The following is a 21,547-nucleotide window of genomic DNA, read 5'->3' as shown; positions in this document are numbered from 1 at the left end:
CAGGTATTGTTTCCAAGATTTCTAACACAGTTAAAGAAAGCTTTAGGATTGTTATTTGTCTAGGTGCCTGCTTTTGCCTCATATCTGGCTTTGGTTGATTTAATCGGGGACTGGAATTCCCAGTTAAATTTAGCAAGAGCATTTTTTTTTTCACCTTGAAAGTAACACTTATTTTTTTGTGTGATGATTTTATTTACTTACTACAGAGCCCGTTTATATTTGGGTTCCACTATAACAGGTTATTTTTGGATTTGGTGTTGTATTTACTTTGGAAGGGGACAGATGCATCTATGCAACTATTCACATGTGCGCAGCCTTTGGTGGTAATGCTTTCTGCATTCAACAGCAATACCCTTATCTTATCTAGATTCTGTTTTAATATGTTGGAAGCTTTTGAAGACTGATTCTGCCCAAAAAAGGTCATATGGGGGTAGACAAGGTTTTTAGACAAGGGGGTCATTTGTTCTGACACCAGAAGCAAAACAGCTAGAACCAGAAATGATACTCCAATTAATAGGTGTCCATGGAATCTGCTGCCTGCTTAGAGTGTTATAGCTGGACCATCTTCTAATTATGAGACTTATAGCAATGTTTCCACTGTTTGGATTAATAGCAACCAGGTAAGTAAGACAAATGAATATATAAATGTGTTGGTAAGCTATCACAGATAATATCAAGTAACTAGCAACATTTATAAAACCTTACTTAATTTAACATGACTACCATATAATACTCATTTTCTATCAGGCTCTTCTAAGTAAAAATATATCCTTACTCTTATCAAAAGGCCCTGAATCTGAAATGGCTAGAAAAGGCACAGAAAATGCACACAAAGAAATTACAAAGATTTATGCAAAAAAGTAAAAGAGCAGCAATCAATTACGTTACGTTACTCGCCATTCCATATTGCAATGAGAGTACATGTTAAGGAACAGAGCCAGCTTCTACTGAGTAGTACAACATACCGTGAGCCGAGTCAGTGAAGTCAGTGCGAGGTTAATGACACTTGTTCTTTATTAAATACACTTCTCTAATACTTCTGTTGCTCAGAACCCACAAGTATCACATTTGTCCCGTTAAGCCACGTACATAGTACGTAATCATGCACTACAGCCAGATAATTAGGAATGGTTTACCAACCTCTGACCTCCAGAAATGAAATCTAAAGTGAAGTAAATACCCCTGGCCTTGATTATAATAAATCTAACACACACGTTTTCTCCCTGTCCAGTTGCCTTTGCAGCACTGATTACTTCATTGATACCATATTTGTTTTATATCTTAAAACAAAACAAACATAAGTAATTAATAACTGAGTTATTATTGTAAATACTACAAACATAAACAGGTAGACCTGTTCATTTTAGCTAAATTTTTCATAGTTAATAATGGTCCTCTGGTTGCCAAGATCCAGAATATTTGACTAATTAATGAATGAATGAATGTATGAATCATTTGTTAGTTCATTATTTATCAGGATGTACTTCTGAGCCTAGGCCTTTTTTCAGAATAAACAACCTGGGTGCAGGAATTATAGAAAATGGAGAAATTTCAGTGGGAAGAAAGAGGATGCATAGTTAGTACAGTATTCACAGCCCTTCTGATGATCGTGTAATACAAATCATAATGATGTGTGCAGTAATCCAGACCCTTAAAACTGTTAATCTCATTATTGAAATAGATATAAAACAGACTATACCCTACATCATCCCGCAAGAGGTAGCACAACTGGAATTAATATGGTTTGCTGCCTGAGAGGCAGGATGAAACTAAGAAAAATGTTATACCAGCACTCTTGTAATAGGGGAGTCTGTGCATATAGGACAAGTGTTTAAGGCCTAGGATCCTCTTTGTGAGGTATTTTTGCGGACTCTCCAGTTGTTGCAGGTGTCTAGTGAGGTACATGCCAAATGGGGCATTGTACTCGATGATTGGCCTAATGAAGGAAGAGTAGAGGGAGACAATGACCTCTTTCTTCCCGGATACAAAACCCTTAGTAATGAGAGGTGCCACATAGAAGGACTTTCTGACCATAGTGGCAATGTGGTGGTCAAAAGAGAGGTTGCTGTCAACCTGTGTTCCCAGATCTCTTATGATGCGTTCTGTGCTCAGTGGACTACCATCGATATGGTAATTCATGGGACCTGGCTATTTCCCAAAGGGGATGATGACACATTTTTGGCATTGAGCTTAAGCCCATGGTTCTGACACCAGTTGTTGGTCTCAGTGAGGCCTTTCTGTAGGATGTCAACATCACTTGGGGAGTTAATTATGGCTCCCGACTTGCAATCGTCTGTGAACTTTGTCAGCCAGAGTCCATTTGTGTTGGAATATCAAACAGGAGAGGACCCAGGACCAAACCCTGTGGGACTCCACTCGTGACTGGTTGGCAGTCTGACAAGATACATTCATCTAATATTACAGAAATAAATATAATATACTACAATACAGCTAAATTAATAACATAAAATGTTTCTACAGAAATGTACACAAACAAAGGAAAGGAGGGAAACAAGAAGACTGCCTCCTTGGAAGCATCTAGTAGAGAAAATTATAAATTAGCTACGATAAGTAGCACTATTAGAACAATATAGAAAAGGGAACAGATAGTCAACAATTCTTAGAAAGATAGATTTGGTAAGAACAGCACATAGTATCAAAACAAATCAGGATATATCATATACTATTTTCGAAACAAACTAAAACTCTCAGCACAGAATTAAGAACAAAGCAAAAGCAATACTGAGAAAAACTAAAAAAAATAGTATATTTTGGAAAAGCTTTAATAAAAACCCTGTTGAATATAACAAAGATGCAAATGGATGGAAAAGTTAAAAAAATAATATAATATAGTGGATATGAAATGGGAGAAAGTAACAGACAGAAACAAATGAGACAAAATTAAACAAAAGCTCCAAACTGGAAAACCCTTTATCCAGATACAGTACATAATATCTAGCTAAACATCTTTACATAAAGATTTAGGCCTGAGTAAAAATGACTTGTTTGCATATCCCAAACAGTCACCAGAATCGTTAACAGGAAAGAAAAAAAACATTCTTCCTCCTTAAGATTGTACCTGCCAGGGGCGGCTCGTGGCATAGGGCTGCCGGACTGCAGCCCCCTCAAAAATAAGAAAGAGAAAGAAAAATGAGAAAGAAAAATGAAAAATAAAAAAAAAATTATTTTTCGAAATTCGCGCATGCGCATAGACCGAGTCCCGACTACTGTCGGTCTATGCGCATGCTCAAGGCAGTTCAGCCGTCCCCATAGGGGGACACAAGGAGACGTCTGTGCACTTTTACAGTGCACAGACTCGCCAGGATTATGGGTCGCGTCCGGACTGCAAGAGCAGCAGCAGGGACTCAGGACAGAGCATTAGGGATCTCGTCGGGAAGGAGCATTAGGATCTCGTCGGGCAGGAGCATTAGGATCTCGCTGGTCTTTCAGTATTGCGCGGGAAGGATGTACGTTAGCTGGATATATTCAGGTAAGGTGCCTTTTAATTTACAATGTGTATTTGTATGGTGCTTAACTGGAGTTTGTGCTTTTTAATTTACAATGTTTATTTGTGTGTGTATGGTGCTTATGCTTTACTGGAGTTTGTGTATGGTGCTTATGCTTTACTGGAGTTTTGTGTATGGTGCTTATGCTTTACTGGAGTTTGTGTATGGTGCTTATGCTTTACTGGAGCTTGTGTATGGTGCTTATGCTTTACTGGAGCTTGTGTATGGTGCTTATGCTTTACTGGAGTGTGTGTGTATGGTGCTTATGCTTTACTGGAGTGTGTGTGTGTGTGTGTAAATGCCCCAGGTGCTTATGGTGGTGTGGTAGGGAATGCCTCAGGCTTGAACCCTGTACCCTGTATGCAGGTGTTAAAGACTTGAGTTCCCTACCCACTACAATTTGTAAAAAAAATTCAGATTTTTGCCTCATATTCGATCTGATCTGTTCCTCATAATATCTGTGGTTTGTAAATGTTGCAATGCTTGATATTTGATGGTGTAGTAGTAGCATTGTTGCCTCACAGCTGCAGGTTCTTGGGTTTGATTCTTGGCTGGTGTTCCTTCTTTGTGGGGTCTGTATCTTCTCCCTGTGTTTGTGTGGGTTTGCTTTTGTGTCCTCCCATGTTACAAAGATATGTCTGCATTATTTCTTCCAGGGCCTCTGCTGAAAATTGTTTATTTGTTCCAAGTCAGACTGTCCTGATTAAAAAATGTTAAATAAAATTGACAGGCATTTGAATTTCAGACTTAAGGGTTTCTGAATGTTTAATTCCTTGCATATTTGATGGCGCAGTGGTAGTATTGTTGCCTCACAGCTATAGGTTTTCTGGTTTGATTCTTGGTTGGGGTGGCTTCTGTGTGGAGTCTGCATCTCCTCCATGTGTTTGTGTGGATTTGCTCTGGTGCCCTGCCATTTTACAAAGATGTGTCTGCAGTTTTAATCCCTGCTGAAAATTGGTTTTGTTCTGTCCGCAGTAAAATTGACAGGCATTTGAATTTCAGACTTCAGGTTTCTGAATGTTTAATTCCTTGCATAATTGATGGTGCGGTGGTAGTATTGTTGCCTCACAGCTATAGGTTTTCTGGTTTGATTCTTGGTTGGGGTGGCTTCTGTTTGGAGTCTGCATCTCCTGCCTGTGTTTGTGTGGATTTGCTCTGGTGCCCTGCCATTTTACAAAGACGTGTCTGCAGTTTTAATCCCTGCTGAAAATTGTTTTTGTTCTGTCCGCAGTAAAATTGACAGGCATTTGAATTTCAGACTTCAGGTTTCTGAATGTTTAATTCCTTGCATAATTGATGGTGCGGTGGTAGTATTGTTGCCTCACAGCTATAGGTTTTCTGGTTTGATTCTTGGTTGGGGTGGCTTCTGTTTGGAGTCTGCATCTCCTGCCTGTGTTTGTGTGGATTTGCTCTGGTGCCCTGCCATTTTACAAAGACGTGTCTGCAGTTTTAATCCCTGCTGAAAATTGGTTTTGTTCTGTCCGCAGTAAAATTGACAGGCATTTGAATTTCAGACTTCAGGTTTCTGAATGTTTAATTCCTTGCATAATTGATGGCGCGGTGGTAGTATTGTTGCCTCACAGCTATAGGTTTTCTGGTTTGATTCTTGGTTGGGGTGGCTTCTGTTTGGAGTCTGCATCTCCTGCCTGTGTTTGTGTGGATTTGCTCTGGTGCCCTGCCATTTTACAAAGATGTGTCTGCAGTTTTAATCCCTGCGTCTCTGCTGAAAATTGTTTTTGTTCTGTCCGCAGTAAAATTGACAGGCATTTGAATTTCAGACTTCAGGTTTCTGAATGTTTCATTCCTTGCATAATTGATGGTGCAGTGATAGTATTGTTGCCTCACAGCTATAGGTTTTCTGGTTTGATTCTTGGTTGGGGTGGCTTCTGTCTGCATCTCCTCCCTGTATTTGTGTGGATTTGCTCTGGTGCCCTGCCATTTTACAAAGACGTGTCTGCAGTATTAATCCCTGCATCTCTGCTGAAAATTGTTTTTGTTCTGTCCGCAGTAAAATTGACAGGCATTTGAATTTCAGACTTCAGGTTTCTGAATGTTTAACTCCTTGCATAATTGATGGTGCAGTGATAGCATTGTTGCCTCACAGCTGTAGGTTTTCTGGTTTGATTCTTGGTTGGGGTGGCTTCTGTCTGCATCTCCTCCCTGTATTTGTGTGGATTTGCTCTGGTGCTCTGCCATTTTACAAAGACGTGTCTGCAGTATTAATCCCTGCGTCTCTGCTGAAAATTGTTTTTGTTCTGTCGCAGTAAAATTGACAGGCATTTGAATTTCAGACTTCAGGTTTCTGAATGTTTAATTCCTTGCATAATTGATGGTGCGGTGGTAGTATTGTTGCCTCACAGCTATAGGTTTTCTGGTTTGATTCTTGGTTGGGGTGGCTTCTGTGTGGTGTGTGCATCTCCTGCCTGTGTTTGTGTGGATTTGCTCTGGTGCCCTGCCATTTTACAAAGATGTGTCTGCAGTTTTAATCCTCTGCGTCTCTGCTGAAAATTGTTTCGTTCTGTCCGCAGTAAAATTGACCGGCATTTGAATTTCCAACTTCATGTTCTTCAGAATACATAGTAGCACAACCTTTTTTTTTTTTAGCAATTTTCGAAGTTTATAAGATGAATATTTTAAATTTGTCCCTATTTTTGGGACTGTATTCCCCCATTATTGGCTTCGTCCAGGTTTTTGTGCTAAGGTTGACAGCTATGGCAAGAACTGAATTCACTGAATATGTTTGAGGGCTGTATTCCCTCATTACTGGGTTTGTCCAGGTGTTTTGTACTAAGAGGTTGACAGCTATGGTGAGAACTGAATTCACTAAATGATAGCCATTTAAGTTTCAGTCTTCCTCTCTTTACAAAGCAGCTGATGTGGCGTAGTGGTATGTTACTCTGACTGTTTTTTGCTCAGGGACCTTGGCAGTAAAATATATGGTGGCAACACAACATTTTATTCTAGCAACTTTCCAAGATTATACAAGCAGTGTTTAATGTGTCCCTGTTTTTGGGCTTTTGACCCCCCCAATACATTTTGGCTTTTTCCAGTTTTCTTGAGCTGCGAAGTTGAGATGCAGTTGAGTATTGAGTAGATTTTACAAGGAAATGAGAGCTGCAGGGGAATAGAAGTTTAGTGCTTTGCCAAGTTCATACTATAGCACAACAGGCTGTGTACTTGCTTTTGATGCAGAAGGTTGTGGGTTCTACTCCCACAAGGGATAGATGCTGCCGTACTGAGAATGTTCTCCTTGGTGAAGATACTAACTATGAGTTCGTTATCAGTTTGCCATCCATTTCCTCTTGCAATATTATTACTAGCTTATCATTTTTTTTAATGTAATATAGACAATTTATTCCTGAGGGGCAACAGACACTTTATTTTTCGATGAAACCATGAAATATAAAGGTGATTGCTAGCAGCAACCACTTCATTAGTTACAGATTTCTTTAATGTGGAATTATTTAGATGACTGACTTCAGAGATTGTGCATATTTACTGATAATGGACTGTAGAATTGTGCATATTTACTGATAAAGGTGGACTGTAGAATTGTGCATATTTACTGATAATGGTGGACTGTGGAATTGTGCATATTTACTGATAATGGTGGACTGTGGAATTGTGCATATTTACTAATAATGGTGGACTGTAGAATTGTGTATATTTACTAATAATGGTGGACTGTGGAAGTCTGAGTAGACTTTTTTATGATAAATGTTCTCAACTGGGCAGTTTTGCCATTATGGGTGCATATGGTTTGTTTCATTGCTTACTGGAAAAATGTTCAAAACAAATTTAAAACATCCTGTAACAAGTGTACTGTATTGTACAAGGAATATAATTTTAGTACAATGAGGAAGGTGTATCAAAGAGCACATGTATGTTTCATATGCAAGGAGCCTATGATTCGAAAACAGCCCAAAATTAATCTTTATCTGCCACTGGCAAAATGTATTTTCTTTGAATGTGGGTTTCAATGCTGTTTCAATGAATGTGAGTTTCAAGGTCAGAGAAGTTTTAATGCTAAGTTTTCATTGTGAGACTGCATTGCTTTGTTTAACAGATGACTTAGTGTTTGTGCTGTAAAATACAAAATAAAACTTTCAAATGAAGTCCAACTCATCATAGAAGTAAAGCAGTATGCACATTAGTGTTTATGGTAAATGGAGTGAAATAGCCAAGTATAATGGTTCATTGGAATGGCTGCAGAGGCTCCATTCAACCATTATTTTGTCAGGGGGGGAAGAGCAGCAAACTCAGACAGGCCCAGCTGAACTATACCTCCCAACTGTCCAGATTTTCAAAGAATGAATAGATTTTTGCTTCTTATTTTTGGTTTGTTCATAAAATTTGTAGTTTTAATTCCTAAATGATTTGCCAGAAGTCACTCTAAGTTTCAGACTTCATAACCTTCAGAAAAATGCATGTTAAAGTAAGAGCTGTTCTATCAACTGTCTCAATTTATACAAGAGCAATTTTTAGTACTGTTTATATGTGCCCCCAATATATTTGGCCTTGTTCAGATTTACTGCATTAACAGGTTGAGAGGTACATGCAAATAAATTGCTTTATAGAATTAGGCATAGCCAACCTCTCAACTGTCCCCAATTTTTGGCTCAAAATGTTGCTCTTCCCCTTATAATCCCTCCATAAAATAGCAATTTTGGAAGAAAACATGGAGGGTTTACAATTAAGAAATAACTGTAATAATCAAAGTTATAGATTACTTGAAATGCATGTAGATTCTTTTATTTTGTCAGCTGCTCAAGGTAGCAGTACTAATATTAAAGTGTCCCTTCTTTGACAGGTAGCAGCTGTATTGTGTGTCTATTTTATATTTTTGCATCACGTTTTGTCCATTTTTCATAAAATTGTGTTTTTGGCAAATTAGTGACATCACTAAAGACTGAAGTTAGAAAATGACAGACATTTGAGTTTCAGATTTTATACCCTTCAGAAAATTCATACTAATGCAAGACCTATTCTATTATCTTTCTAAGTTTATTAGAGCAATATTTAAAATTGTCCTTATTGTTGGGCCTTTGTCCCACTTCTGTGTATGGCTTTGTCCAGATTTCTTGCTCTTGAGGTTGAGAGGTATGACAAATGTGTCAGGGCCATCACAGTCAGCCAGAGAGATTTCAAATTGTGACATGCTTGTTGCACCCCACTCCCCATGTAGTGACTCTGGATGTGTCCAAGCAAGGCAAGGAGTAGTTGTATCTACCTTGGATGGGGAGGACACACTGCATAAGTACTACAGTGGCTTTTCATCTGTCCTTGATTTTGCAGAATGGTCTGGTTTCTGTCATATTTTTGTACTGTTGATTTATGCTTATTACTCAAAGTGCCTGTTGCTCTGTGTTTTTAAGTAGCAATGCTTTAATGACCATAAGGTAAGCTTGTCTGAGATCGTAAGATGCAAGTAAGCTTTAATAAGCATACTGTTAAAGAATTGCCAACATTGAAAGCCTTTCTGTTGTTGCCATGCAGAGAATACTTGACTAGATAATGTATAAGCCTTGGGTATTAAAGGACAGGATTCCATTATTTTAAAAAGCTCATTACACTTGTTGGAGACTTCCAGTCATCTCTACAGACTTTACCCGTAAACTAAACAGAATGCCAATCATGTGTGGTCCATAACCTGTACAGTAATCCTTTAAGCAATGTATCTTGAGCTTGTTTCTTGTTTGCTTTTCATTTTTACTTTTATCATGTTTTCCCCATGAAACAAGTTGTCAGGCAGCAGGTCTTTTTGGATAAGAAACATTTTTACAAGTGGGGGCATCACATAGATTTCTACTTTCAGCATGTTACTTGGTACTTTAATAAAGCTGAATATATTATAATTAGGACTGCAGTGCAAGGAGAAGTGGTTTGAGTTGAGTGCTTCTGGTTTTTCTTATACTTGATTTTGACTGGCATTCCAGTAATGTATTTAAAAAGTAATTTATTTTTTCATGCCTCACAACCTTTTGTTTCCATCTAGATATTAAGTAAGCTGTCATGCAGCCAATGCATTGAAATATTTTTATTCTTCTACACTTATTTTTGCCTTGATTGGACTTTCATAATGATGGTTTGCCACCCAGGGCAGCGTATTTAATTAAAGTTAGTTTTTTGTGATTTTGTGCATAGCTCCTCCCCTTTCTGGTTGACCACACCCCCTCCCCTTGACCCCACCCATTCAGCTGTCTCCTGCAGCCCCCCTGTGATTTGAAGTCACCAGCCACCACTGGTACCTGCAAACCATCCTAAGAGCTATAGACCAACAACTTGCCTTCCAACAATATACAAGTTATACAGTAGAACTGATGCAGATAGAAAGTATAGCCATCTAAAAAAATCTAAAAAAATCAGCCATGGCAACAACAACAACAACAACAACAAAAAAAGTAATAAAAGAAAGTCATATAGAACAAAGGATCAGTTATTGTGAGACAAATCCATAATAGCTATAAAAAAGGGGTTTAATATAAGTATGGCATAAATAGATTAAAAAAAAAGTATTCCACAGCATACCACTTTCAAATGCATATGGCAGCCCTACACTGATCAGTCACACCTGGGCATCTATGAAATGGCAGCAACCACTTTACACCTGAATCATGACAAAGGGCAAATTATTATCCCAGGGATAAAAATTCATAAGGGGTATTCCATGTGATTCTTTGTCACCGATGCTGCTATGCCTTGCCCTTAATCAATTAAGCTCTTTAATTAACAGACCAGGATATGCTTGCAGCTTAACTTCCAAAAAACAGCCTTGTTTAAAGACATCTAACCTACTTTTTGTGGATGATTTAAAATTATATAATTTATCAGATGAGTATCTGAAAGCACAACTTTCAAACTTTCTCAGATGATATCAGAATGACATTAGGTCTTGATAAATGAGAACAAACAGCATTTATAAAAGGAAAGTTCTAGTAGAAAATATCAACCTGGGGCAGGAATGTAATATAAAGGAAATTGAACAGGAGAGTTTATATAACTATTTGAGAATCGATGGAGGGTCAGCAATAAAACATGAACAAATGAGAACAAATTTTAATGAGGATTACTTCAAAAGACTAAAGCTAATATTGAAAACTGCTTTGACGTCAAAAAATAAAGTACAAGCAATAAATCAGTTGCTATTATAGTTGGTGTTGACTGGTTCCAAAAATCATTGAATCAGTTTGACAAGAAAAGAAGAGAAATACTTCATGCTTACCAAATGTTGTGTCTTTTTGGCTTTTCCTGATTAGGGATTGCCACAGCGGAACTCCAGTCCGCTAATGATTGGCAGTATATTTTTACGTGCCGAGTTGCCAGCTCTGATGCAGAACCTTCAACGAAGGTACGCCCATTCACACATGTCTCCACGCAGAAAACGCTCTAGCTGAGAATCGAACTGAACAGCAACTTACTGGGAGGCGACAATGCTACCGCAGCACCACCACTTACCAAACGATATGTAATAACAATGCATACCCAGATTAAATATCCCGTGGTCATGAGCAACATGGGCTTCCTTGAAACTTGAAACTGACTAAATGTATAGGACAGCAATTGTGGGACTAAAGTTTTATTTTACACGACAAATTCCATTCTGTAGACTAATTTATGTTTGTTTAGTAAACAAAACTGTTTGGCTTCCAGTGATGTATTTATGAACTGTAACGCATTTCACTCATAGCTTTTCCTGTCACTTTATCGTTACATGGCCATGGTCAAGTCAAGGTTATCTAGTGCATCTAATATTTAAAAGCTTTGTGTTTGTTCTTTTTGAATGGTGTTATATCAACAAGACAGGAGAGCGTATAAAAAGTAAATAAAATATAATTCAGTATAAAAAACAAAGTTGTCCGTGAACCGTCTTTATGTGATAAAGATTTAAAATGCAACGGAAAAAAAACTCACATAAGCACCGCATTTTACAACACCCTCTCTTCCAGATCAGAGCGTGAAAATGACAGGAGCTGTCAAGTCTGTGGACTGCACCCCAGCGCCATTTGTCACCCCAATAAAACTGACAAATAGTGCTCAGTAGAGTAACATGTAAATAGCTGACAGAAGCTGTAAACCCTTTAAACAAACACAACGTCCCGAATCGGTCTTCACATGTAAGTCTAGTTTAGATAGATCCTGGGTGATGTTGTAGCCCTGGATTATTAGCTCACTTGGGCAGCATCTCTATTTGGAGGTGCATTCACTCTCAGTTGCACTGGGTACAGGGGGGAGCTCCCGACCGTACCATCAAAATTAACATTTAATAATTGTCAGCCAACATGCCTTCCAGCGCACGTGGCTACTGTGGAGGACCAGTATATTTACAACTGTGGATGCAAAACAGCTGGGGACAGCTTTAAATAATATGTTGACAGCATGAATAAAATAAGTCCATTTACAGGCAACTTTAGTCATTTAGGCAGCTACTTTTAAAAAAAAAGTTGATTCACCAATTTAGCAGGCCACCGAAAATAAGCTGATACAAGCAGAGCTTCCCACAACAGGTTCCTTTGGCAAAATACTGCATACTGGAAACACCAACAGGAAAAGAACTTCCCTGCCTCCTGCAGCTCTATTTGAGGACTACAAGGCTAGGGGAAGGACAAGGCAACTGTAACGTCACAGAATGGGTGGGTTTGACAGAGAGCAAGAGGCCGGCCATGGTGATGTCACTTCGGGGGAGGGCACTGTTAAAAAAAATACCAACACTGCCTGGTCGCGATGACGTCAGTAATTGGGGGACTCCAGCAAGCTTAAATGAAACACGAGAGAATGTTTTTGAAAGGGAAACGATCCCTGTATGCTAAGGTAGGCTTGTTTCAGAAAATTCAGAGGAACTGAAATTTTGTAAACGATGCTTTGTTGTTCGTTTATGCAGGAAGGTGTAAATAGGGAGGAAAAAGGCAGGGAAGTTGAGGAATTCAGTTTAGAAACCTGTTGTACTCCTTTAATGCTAAGGGAAGGGCTTCAGGCCACTTTAAGTGGGTTTCAGCACAAATCTTCGAAATTTCATTTTTAAGGGTCCTGTTTACCCTTTCCACTAATCCAGATGACTGGGGATGGTTGGGACAGTAAAGACTCAACTTAATATTAAAAGTTTTACATAACTCTCTAAACAGATTTTTATTTAAAAAAAGTTCCCTGGTCACTGTTAACAGTGCTGGGTATACTGAATCTCGGTATAAAATCACATAACAATTTTTTAATAACTGTGACTGCATCAGCTTTGCGACATGGTTAAGCTTCCACCCATGCTGAGAACAAACACACTGCTACCAAAATAAATTGCAAATTATTAGTCTTAGGCATCTGGATGAAATCCAGCTGTATATTAACAAAAGGTCCCCAGGGTGGAGGTAAACATGCAGATTTGCTGTTGGCATGTTTGTTTATGTTATATTCCAAACAAATAATACAATTTTGTACATACTGAAGTATCAAAGAGGAGACATGAAGGACATACCAATTTTGGGTAATTTGATTTAATAAAGCTGTCTTACTTTTTTAATTTCTCCAAGTCTTTAGGGTTTCTAATACCATGACGGGAATGGACCCCATTCCTAAGTCAAAGTATGATTAAAATTCATGAAATTAGTATTATTTAATGCCTTGATGTCAACCAAACGTGGTCTTCGCAGCACTCGCAATGTGCCCAGTAATGACTCCTTCTGCAATTCGTACGGTGTTACATGAATTGGTAACATATCTAAATACAATTGTAAATTCTTTTTTATAAGACCAGTTGCTTCTACTACTACTGGAACTGTCTGGGCATCTTTCTTCCACATGGCTCTCATTTCTGCCTGTAGATCAAGGTATTTTATGACTTTATGTCTCTCTGTACGCAAGACACTGTAGTCACTAGGTGTGGCGATTTCAATGATCAATGCTACTTTTGTCTTCTTTTCTTGGACCATTATATCCAGTATTATCTGTATGGGCCAGTAGATGATATGCCCTTACTAGGTAAGGTAGCAAAGAGGCAGGCGCCACCAGTCGGCCGTCTGGATGTCGCCATATGCCATCTGAGCCACCTCAGAACTTCTCCCTGTGATGCTTCAGCTTGAAAGGCTGACAACTTTGCAAAATCAAACACATCATTACTGTTGTAGTTTGTTGCTGTCACAATACAAAGATGTTTACAACAATTCACTACTGCTTGTTTAGCAGTTTGGTCTGCTAAGTTGTTACCTTTTGTAACAACGTTTAACTCCTTTTGATGTACACAACATTTGATTACAGACAGCTTTTTAGGTAACAAAAGCGCATCTAACAATTATTTTATGTACCCTGAATTTTTAATTTGATTTCCTGAAGAGGTTAAAAAACCCTCTCTCCAAAGTTGTCCAAAGTCATGTACCACCCCGAAAGCATAACGGTTGTCTGTAAAAATATTGGCACCTTGTCTTTGGCTAACTCACAGGCTTTTTGCAAAGCCACTAACTCAGCTATTTGAGCAGAGTGAACACCCTCTAATCTTTGTTGCAACAATATTGTGCAGACTGCTATTCCCCAGATCAACTTTCCTGTTTGTTGTCTTCCACAGGAGCCATCCACAAACAGATGCATGTCAGCATTGGGTATAGGAGTGTCCTTTAAGTCCTCCCTAGGAAAAAGCTAAAAGTTACACACACACAATCATGCTCTTCACCATCCTCAGCAGTAGGCAACAGAGATGCAGGATTTAGAAAGGGACAGCGGATCAGAGAAATAGATGGATCAGAAAGAAGTGTAATTTTATATTTAGTTAAGACGGGCAGTCGAGAGTGGTTGAGTTTTCAGTTTAAGCAAAAGAGATGATACAGAATGAGGGACAGTTACTGTGAGATCATGCCCAAGAACCAAAGATTATGCAAGATTAACTAGAATGGCAGCAGTGGCAACTGCCCTTAAACAGGGTGGGAAACCTTTTGCAACAGAATCGAGTGCCGTACTGTAATAAGCTAATGGACGATAGCTGTCCGCATGTTTCTGTGCAAGTACTCCTTGAGCAAATCCATTACTTTCATGACAGAATAAAATAAAAGGTTTATTATAGTCTGGTAACCCTAAAGCTAGGGCAGTAGCTAAAGCTTGCTTCAAATTTTGAAATTAATTTTCCTCTTCACTATTCCAAAGAAGAGGCTCTGGTGTATCCTGCTTTAAAAAAATTGTCAGAGGTTTGGCAATTTCTGCATAGTAAGGAATCTACTGTCTACAGTATCCTGTCATATCTAGGAAAGACCTAAGCTGTCTCTGAGTAGTCGGACGTGGGGCCTTAGATATTGTATCAATACGAGATGGTAACACTTGCCTGCTACCCTGAGATATTAAATAACCAAGATAACATACCTGAGATGACCACAGTTGTAGTTTTTCTCCAGACACTTTGTGTCCCTTTTCTGAAAGGATAGTCAGAAGATGCAAGGTATCCTGCTGACATTGCTGAAAGGAGTCTGATGCTATTAGTAAATCGTCTACATATTGCACTAACACAGACCCACCCAGAAATGTCACATTCTCCAAATCTTTTTTTAGAATTTGAGAAAATAATGAAGGAGATTCAGTATATCCTTGTGGTAACCATGTCCATGTATATTGCTGTCCCTGATAAGTAAAAGCAAACAGAAACTGATTGTCAGGGTGAATAGGTATATAAAAGAATGCTGAACATAAATCTTTCACAGAAAATTAACTAGCTGTAGGTGGTATGCAACTCAGTATTGTTGCTGGATTTGGAACGACAGAAAAAGTAGGTAGTACTGCTTTATTTACAGCCCTTAAGTCTTGTACAAATCTATACGTATCCTTCCCCTGGTTTTTTCTCTGGAAAAATAGGAGTATTACAAGGGCTTTTAGCTGGTATTATTATTCCTTGCTGTATTAGAGACTGAATTACAGGTTTGATTCCCTGCTCTGCTTCCAGCTTTAGTGGATATTGTGGAACTCTATGGAGAGGTTTTGATGGATTTAATTTTATTTTTCCTGGTTCTGCTGATTTCAGTATACTTACTTCATTTGCATGCTTAGCCCACAAGCTGGCAGAAACCTGCTGTAGTAACTCTTCATCTGCCTGTATGCTTCCAGCAGGCTGTTCCTCAGCTTCTGCTAAAACTGCCAATACTTCCCCCTCTGATTCTATTAGAACATTTAGATACACCCCTTCTGGGGTACAGTAAATAGTACAACCCAGCTTACATAACAGATCTCTTCCTAGTAGGTTTACAGGGACAGTAGTACCCAAAAGAAAAGAATGCTTTTCTTCAATCGGACCTAAAGAAATAGGGACGGGTTTTGAAACAGGATACGTAACCATAGTATTTGTTACTCCAACTTCCTTTACTTCATGCTGTGATACTGGTATTTGACTATCTGAAGTAATTTTTAGCACTGATCTAGTAGCTCCAGTGTTCACCAGAAATGGGGTTTTCTTTGAATTTATTTTCATCTTAACGTAGGGCCCATTTTGATCTATTGGCAGTAGAAGGTTAAGATTCACTTCTGTTTTATTTTCTTGACCTAGTCAGTATTGAGCTTCCTGACTCCTTCCAATCTGAGGAGGTGGTGGAAGAAAAACTGCATTATTATAATTTGGTTGCCACTCAGTCCAATTGTCTTGGACTCACTGCATTTGCCTGTATGGGCACTCCCCTCTCCAGTGTCCTGCTTTTCCACAGTTAAAGCAAGATGTATTAGATGAACCTGGAGGGGCGCTGCCAGCTCGTTGTTGCCAACCAGCTGCACCTTGTTCTCCTCGGTCAGCACTTTTGCTAAATCCTTTAGCAATTCCTCTGCCCCTTCCCCTGTTTCTGCCTCGACCCCTCTGGTTTTCCAGCTGCCTGATTTGTAAAGTTAACAGCTTATTCTCAGTATCCTTCCTTCGTTTTTCCTGATACTCTACAGTGATTTGCAGCACTTAATAAAGACTCTTAAGTCCTTTCCTTGCCAGTCTGAGCACTTGCTTTATTTGATTTTGTACAGGGGCTTGCAGACCCTGCACAAAGGCTGCTGCGATAGCTGGCTTAGCTAGCTCTTCTGGGTCTAGTATTCCTGAATGTCAAGCAAATACTGTTTTAAGGCGACTCAAATAGGCTGCAGGGGCTTCCCCTTTATTTTATGCCTGTATTTTAGACCAATCAGTCCTAACTTGACACACATCTGTATTCTTGTTTAACAGTGCTGTTCATTTATCTATTAATGCATTTCCTATGAGAGTGAAATCTGTTATTTCAGCCTTTTCCAGTAACTGCTTTCTTATTTCATCTAAAGTAACTACCCTCAGCAGTTGATTTAAATCTATCCAAGTAGGATTGTAACATTCTGTTATAGTTTTTAATTCTTCTTTGAATTTTAATGGATCTTCTCTAATATTTGGAAACTTTTTAGACATAGTATGCAAATCAGCAGGGGTCCAAGGACGATGAACAAGTTCCCTATTGTTAGCCACCAACATTTCCCTGAGAGGTGCCAATAGATCCCCTCCAGAGCTTGTAATCTGTTGTTGTACTCTGACATGTGAGCGTGTATGGTGAGATACAGGAGTGTCAAATACTAATGCCCCTGTTGGGGAAGTAGAAGCTATCTGAGAAGGATAGGAAGAAGAACCCCCCTCGACTGCAGATGCCTGTTCAGATGATGAAGATTGAACAGGGGAACTAGTCTGAGATGTACCAGTATCACGCAAACTGGGTGTCCAATGGACAGTAGACCAAAAGGTAGGGGTCTGAGAAACAACAGAATCTTGCACAGGAGGTACCCGTACTGGGACATATGGAGGTGGGGGTGCCGTAGCTACTGGAGGATTATCATCCTCTTCAGAAGTTTCTGCTTTTTGGCCATCCTCAGTTTGTTCCAAACCTGCTAAGACAGGATAAAGGGATCCCTTTTTACTGGTCTGTACTGCCTTTTTATCCTCTTTTACTTGTTGCAACAATTTCTTATTAACATCCTGCAACCCTGTTAATGCTGACTCTTTTTCCCTTTTAAGTGCTTCACTGTACCAAGAATAAAATGCTGTCATTTGTTCCCCACTAACTTTTCTTTTCTTTTCTTCCAAAATGCCTTTCAGTGTCAGTAATTTATTCTTATCATAAGTTGCATTTAATGGAAATACCCCACTAGCACAATTCGTAGTAAGCTGAAACCAGTCATGCAGATATTTACAACTTTCCTTCCCATAATTAAAATACATAAAATATGCAGGCATTCCTTTTCAGGGATTTGATCTTGCTTACTTATCTTTGATCCCATTTTTCTTATTTTTATAAGTTAGTAATAATAAAAATGTTAGGCTTATCTTACAACTCCTGGATCCTGGCAGTTCCAAAGACAGAAAATAACTGTAGTAATCCACACACCATACTGGGAGGGAAAGGTAGGAAGTCTGTCGGCGTGCAGCAACAGAGGAGAGGTTTCGATCAGCCTTTTCCCACAGCACCCCCTTGCTTTCTTCCCTGCGCAAGCTCAAAAGTTACAGCTCCAGCATTGCGGTCGGGATAATGGGGCAGATAGGTACTGTGTCCAGAAGTGACCACTCTTTCAGACCCTTTAAGGGTACTTTCACGCAATCACTTTATTAAGTCCCAGCGTGCTTTTGGGCTCATTAATTTATTTTAACAACGCATACCTCTACGTCCTATTATACAGTAGGCTCATGAATTTGTTTTAACAGTATATAGTCTACGTCCTAATCATGCTATGGGCTCATGAATTTGTTGTATAGTCTACGTCCCAATCATGTTATGGGCTCATGAATTTGTTGTATAGCCTACATCCCAGTCATGCTATGGGCTCATGAACTTGTTTTAACTTTACAGTCTATGTCCCAATCATGCGGTGGGCTCATGAACTTCTTTTAACTTTACAGTCTATGTCCCAATCATGCGGTGGGCTCATGAACTTATTTTAACTTTACAGTCTACGTCCCAATCATGCGGTGGGCTCATGAACTTGTTTTAACTTTACTTTTAACTTTTTCTTTTCTTTCTCTCATACATTCATACATTGACAAAATAAAAACATCTCTCATACTTCTTACCTTTCAATCCTGAGGGTACCACCCTCGACACAAGGTGCCTCCTTGTGTTAATTTGTCCTTTACTGTATGTGCACATACATTTACTGTACTCATTTACTGTGGGGTCCTCCCACTATTACTTGTATATTTTACAACCACTCAGTCAAACAGAAACACAGTCATGCACTTATATTACAAACACAGTCATGCATGTATACTACAAACATAGTCATGCACTTAACATTTGCTAAAATTGTCTAAAAAAAAGGAAGAAGAAAAAAAAACACAAACCAACCCTTTTTCCCTTACAAAACAATTTCCCTGCCAAAGCTAGTATGTTTGCACACCTTGAATAGCTACACATCTGAGTCTCTGACTATTCCATACAAAGCAGTGTGGAATTCACAGAAAATCTGTGATGGGCCCTATTCCAGAACTGCCCTGCAGCAATACCAAAGTTCAGATCCAGAGAGCAGCACCAAATTGTTATAGTCATAAATAAATAACATTAAGAATTTACCTTATATGCCTTCAGTCAGGAACAATACTTCAGGATGTACAAACAGAAATTGTATTCTTACAGTGCTGGGAGTCAGTCTTCATAGCCCTTAATGAAGCATTCTCACTTTACAGAGAAAAACTGTAATTTTATACATTTTTTTATCTAACCTGGTCATGCAGCCTAATTACGTTACAGTTATTTTGACAGATGAAAAACTTTGCAAATGTCCTCATCCCTCGTGATTTTCGCTTTGGACTTCATGTGAACACCCTTCTATACATGATCCACCTGCTTCCAAGGGGTGTTGTTTCTGATCTTGGATGTTTCAAACCTGCCCTAGCAACAACGCACTCCTAGCGTGGAGGAGTCAGGCTAACAAATTTCTTTTTGTAATAACTACATGCCTCACTTCATGCAACACGTACTATTCTCTCTTATTACATACCAAAAGAATGCAGTTTAAAAGACAGCAATACGTTGGCTTATGAAGTTGTATTTTTCCCAGCCATGCATACAAATTATATTTGCTTTTTTAACAATCATGTTATAGTATCATTAAAAATCTACTGCCAATCATTAGCGGACCAGAGTGCTGCTGTGGCGACCCCTAACCGGGAAAAAGCCGAAAGACACAACAACAACAACATTAATAAACTGAAATGACTATACATTTTAATAAGCTGGTCTTGTCCCATAACAGAGGTCAAGACTAATGTCAAGAGCCTGTGGCTGACCAAGTCAATGAATCTCCCTAAGACACGAATACCTTCCAAGAAGACCTAATACCGACTAATAACCAGTGTCAGAATCTTGGTCTAAAACTCAGTACAAAAATGTGCATCATAGTATCTTTCAGAAAGATGGCCATGTCAGCAAACTGCTACATAAACAATGCACCCCTAAGAGAAGACTCTGTAGTCAGGGATTTGGGAATTCATGTAAACACTGATTTGGCATTGGTTCATCATGAGTCTTCTGCAGTGAGGAAATTGCTCTATGTTGCACAACCTATAAGCAGGGTATGCATCTAGATCCAGACATGTCATTGTTATGTTGTACTCTGTTCTCTTAAGACCAGTCGTTGGCTACACTGCCCGCCTTAGTGTGTACCTAGTCAAGCATATGCAACAACTGGAGTATTCTCAAAGATTCCTCATAAAAAGAATACATGGTGTGGAAAACAAGTCCTATGCAGACTTCCTCAAAACCTTATCCTTATATTCAGTTTCTCCTGGCTGCTGAAAGTTGACCTATGCCAGGCCTACAAAACATTCTCTGATCCAGCCCTAATGAACACGTTTCGTATCAGTAAAACAAATAGCATTAGGAACACCTGCTCTATGGACCTAAAACTTGCCTGAAATATAAATAAATTTGACATGCTGGAGGAACAGGTATGTGTCTCAGGGGCTCCCCCTTTTCTGGAACAGGTGTCATATCCATGTGAAGCAGAGTTCATCTCTGCACTTATTCAAGCAAAACTTGGATCATTGAATAGAGAATCTCAAGTAGATATACCCCCAGAAAACCCATGGGAGCCAAAACCTATCAAATTTTACTGGGAAGCATGGCTATGCTTAAAAAAGCCCCTTGGGTTGATAGCCTAATACTCTGCTATGATACTATGAAAAGTATTTTATTATAATAAACATATATGTTTGGAGTTGATAAACAAGTTGGCCTCAACTGAATAACACAAGTTTTCATTTTGTTAATGATAAAAACTCATCTTGATAGTAAATATTCCTATATTACATTATGTGTAACTAACAAATGAAAATCAGAGTTCATGTCTGCTTCACAAGAATAGTTCACATTTCATCTCATTCTGTGGACTACATTTTTGCCTCTGCTCAAGAACTATACTAAACATTTACATTACTTTCTGTACCAACATCTTTTGTATCATAATGTATAAGATCAGTGCAGCTATGTCAATGGGAATGTAATGAGAAACAATTAAATAATAAAGTATTTAATAGAAACACTCACAGCCCTTTGCGTATTTTGCAACTTTAAAGCATCAGAATAAATAAGATAAATAAATACATTAGTTATTTTACCTTTATACTCCCTCACTGACATAGTTCCTCACCATCTTCATTGTATCATTTTCCAGTCCCTCATTAACAACTATTACCCCCTTTCTTTCTTTTTTCCTCAAAATCCATTCGATATTCCCTTCCTCTTGCCCTGTTGGGTGCAGCATCAAATTTATGGTTGTAATATATATATCATCTAAAGCGAGGACCCCATCCCCATCTCATCTCCCTGCACTCAATATTCCCCTCTACTAGTTTAATTCCTGTTTGTCTCCTGCATTCCCTTAAGCTTCTGTAGCAGTTCTGTTTTTAACAATATGCCCTTTATGTATGTCTGTTCTTCTGGCTATTAATTCATCTGAGTCTAAGTTGCCTATGTTTCTAATTTTCATCTTTCTATCCATCCTGGTTTTCCCCAGTTCCCCATAAACCTTCTCTTCTATGCCACTGTATTCTACACATGCACTGCCCTATCCCTGACCATTGTTTTGTATCACTTCAC

The sequence above is a fragment of the Protopterus annectens genome, chromosome 9.part0, assembly GCF_019279795.1.
Source record: "Protopterus annectens isolate FY-2018-M chromosome 9.part0, PAN1.0, whole genome shotgun sequence".
Classification (NCBI taxonomy): domain Eukaryota; kingdom Metazoa; phylum Chordata; order Ceratodontiformes; family Protopteridae; genus Protopterus; species Protopterus annectens.
Note: the sequence above shows the minus strand (reverse complement) of the source record.